This window comes from Giraffa tippelskirchi, chromosome 4 (assembly GCF_054371585.1).
Source record: "Giraffa tippelskirchi isolate mGirTip1 chromosome 4, T2T-mGirTip1v1.2.pri, whole genome shotgun sequence".
Classification (NCBI taxonomy): Eukaryota; Metazoa; Chordata; class Mammalia; order Artiodactyla; family Giraffidae; genus Giraffa; species Giraffa tippelskirchi.
This window is the reverse complement of record NC_137278.1, coordinates 133138119-133141607: the sequence shown is the minus strand read 5'-3', so window position 1 is coordinate 133141607 and position 3489 is coordinate 133138119. Positions and strand designations below refer to the sequence as shown.

Genomic DNA, 3489 nt, shown 5'->3' with positions numbered 1-3489 from the left:
GCCATTTCATGTCTGTGGTGCCATCAGGTCAGATGAATGGGGGATGCTGAACTCACTCATTTTGGAAAATTAAATGTGTATAAGTTACTTGTTCTTTGCCTTTATACTAATAGAGTCCTTTGTGTAACTCCACAGGTAAAGGTCCTAGGCTCAGGATCTTTGTTCTTGTCGGGGTCTTTATTCTGGTTCTGGCTCCTCAACTGTAGTGAAGTCACTGCTTCTGGACTAGTTTCCAGAGGCTGTGGTAGGAGCTGATGTCTCTAAATGTTTCCCTTCATACCCAGGATGGACAAAATAGTTCTCTGACTATATTTCTTAGCTTTTGGAAGTCACTTAATTTTGAATAAGAAATAAATACACTTGAATTTAATTAAAAATCAAGAACCACACAGGCTCTAAGCTTACAAAGTTATCTTCCTGTGTAGATTGGTCCTCTATTAGAACAAGCACCCTATTGCCATTTTTTTAAACCCTGAGACACATATCTGGTGCCTTAGCATCCTCTGCAGAGCTGCCTTCACCTCCTGGTTCTTGAAGCTGTAAATGAGAGGGTTTATCAAGGATGTGATCACACCATACTGTACAGAGACAACTCGCTCCAGGACTGATCCTGAAGAGGGGCTGATGTACCTGAATAGAGCTGTCCCATAGAACAAGAGCACCACAGTGAGGTGGGAGGAGCAGGTGGAGAAGGCTTTGCCTTGGCCTTGAGAGGAGGAGATACTTAGAATGGCAAGAATGATTTTAGAGTAAGAGAAGAGGATCAGGGGAAGTGTCACAAATCCTAGAAATGCAGACGATCCAGTCAACAGGATAGTGTTAGGCATGGCATCACTGCAGGAGAGAGGGAAGAGTGAAGGCAGTTCACAACTGAAGTGGGAGATGATAAGGGACCACACAACTGTAAGTTCTGGGTACAAAGATTATTCACGAGTGAGTTCAGAAACCCCATCACCCATGCTGCACTGACCATTGCAGTGCACAGAGGCCCATTCATGATCACAGTGTAGAGCAGAGGGTGACAGATGGCAGCATAGTGGTCATAGGCCATACAGAGAGCAAGCAGCCCTCAGTGCCTCCAGAGAAAATGAAAAAGAAACTCTGGGTAATGCATCCCCACACTGAAATGGTTTTCTTCTGAGACATGAAATTCTGTAGCATCTTGGGCACAGTGACTGAAGAGTAGCATGTGTCTAGGAAAGACAAATGACCAAGGAAGAAGTACATGGGTGTGTGCAGGTGAGGATCAGCCCTGATCACCAGGATCATCGTCAGGTTCCCCATCAGGGTCAGGAGGTAAATCCCCAAGAAGAGAACAAACAGGATGGTCTGGATATCCAGGTCAGTAGACAACCCCGACAGCACAAATTCATCAATAATGCTAAGATTTTTCATGATTTCTTAGATATTCCATCCCTAAAAGGAAAGAAATATTTACTCATTTGGTGGGATAATGATCTGAGTCATTCTCTGGGAATAGGATTTTTTAATCTAAAAGATCTGCTTTTTAGCTTTAAGTCAGAAAGTGAATCTGTGTATAAATATCTGACAATCCAGATGGTCAACACCAAAATCAGATTGATTATATTCTTTGCAGCCAAAGATGGAGAAGCTCTATACAGTCAGCAAAAACAAGACCAGGAGCTGACTGTGGCTCAGATCATGAACTCCTTATTGCCAAATTCAGACTTAAATTGAAGAAAGTGGGGAAAACCACTAGACCATTCAGGTATGACCTAAATCAAATCCCTTATGATTATACAGTGGAAGTGAGAAATAGATTTAAGGGACTAGATCTGATAGACAAAGGGCCTGATGAACTATGAACGGAGGTTCGTGACATTGTACAGGAGACAGGGATCAAGACCATCCCCATGGAAAAGAAATGCAAAAAAGCAAAATGGCTGTCTGAGGAGGCCTTACAAATAGCTGTGAAAAGAAGAGAAGTGAAAAGCAAAGGAGAAAAGAAAAGATATACCCATTTGAATGCAGAGTTCCAAAGAATAGCAAGGAGAGATAAGAAAACCTTCCTCAGCAATCAATGCAAAGAAATAGAGGAAAACAATAGAATGGGAAAAACTAGAGATCTCTTCAAGAAAACCAGAGATACCAAGGGGCCATTTCATGCAAAGATGGGCGTAATAAAGGGCAGAAATGGTATGGATCTAACAGAAGCAGAAGATATTAAGAAGAGGTGGCAAGAATACACAGAAGAACTGGACAGAAAGGATCTTCATGACCCAGATAATCACGGTGGTGTGATCACTCACCTAAAGCCAGACATTCTGGAATGTGAAGTCAAGTGGGCCTTAGGAAGTATCACTACAAACAAAGCTAGTGGAGGTGATGGAATTCCAGTTGAGCTATTTCAAATCCTAAAAGATGATGCTGTGAAAGTGCTGCACTCAATATGCCAGCAAATCTGGAAAACTCAGCAGTGGCCACAGGACTGGAAAAGGGCAGTTTTCATTCCAATCCCAAAGAAAGGCAATGCCAAAGAATGCTCAAACTACCTCACAATTGCACTCATCTCACATGCTAGTAAAGTAATGCTCAAAATTCTCCAAGCCAGGCTCCAGCAATATGTGAACCATGAACTTCCAGATGTTCAAGCTGGTTTTAGAAAAGGCAGAGGAACCAGAGATCAAATTGCCAACATACACTGGATCATCGAAAAAGCAAGAGAGTTCCAGAAAAACATCTATTTCTGCTTTATTGACTATGCCAAAACCTTTGACTGTATGGATCACAATAAACTGTGGAAAATTCTGAAAGAGATGGGAATACCAGACCATCTGACCTGCCTCTTGAGAAACCTGTGTGCAGGTCACAAAGCAACAGTTAGAACTGGACATGGAACAACAGACTGGTTCCAAATAGGAAAAGGAGTACATCAAGGCTGTATATTGTCACCCTGCTTATTTAACTTATATACAGAGTACATCATGAGAAATGCTGGGCTGGAGGAAGCACAAGCTGGAATCAGGATTGCCAGGAGAAATATCAATAACCTCAGATATGCAGATGACACCACCCTTATGGCAGAAAGTGAAGAAGAACTAAAGAGCCTCTTGATGAAGGTGAAAGAGGAAAGTGAAAAAGTTGGCTTAAAGCTCAACATTCAGAAAACTAAGATCATGGCATCCGGTCCCATCACTTCATGGCAAATAGATAGGGAAACAGTGGCTGACTTCGTTTTTTGGGGCTCCAAAATCACTGCAGATGGAAACTGCACACTTACTCCTTGGAAGGAAAGTTATGACCAACCTAGACAGCATATTAAAAAGCAGAGACATTACTTTGCCAAGAAAGGTCCCTCTAGTCAGGCTATGGTTTTTCCAGTAGTCATGTATGGATGTGAGAGATGGATGGTAAAGAAAGCTGAGTGCTGAAGAATTGATGCTTTTGAACTGTGGTGGTGGAGAAGACTCTTGAGAGTCCCTTGGACTGCAAGGAGATCCAGCCAGTCCATCCTAAAGCCGATCAGTC

General features: G+C 42.4%; 1 pseudogene; it reads right to left on the bottom strand.

Moving 5' to 3' along the window:
* Nucleotides 1-437: 437 nt before the first annotated feature.
* Nucleotides 438-1395, bottom strand: LOC145545662 (olfactory receptor 5BS1-like; annotated as a pseudogene).
* Between the last annotated feature and the right edge of the window lie 2094 nt (nt 1396-3489).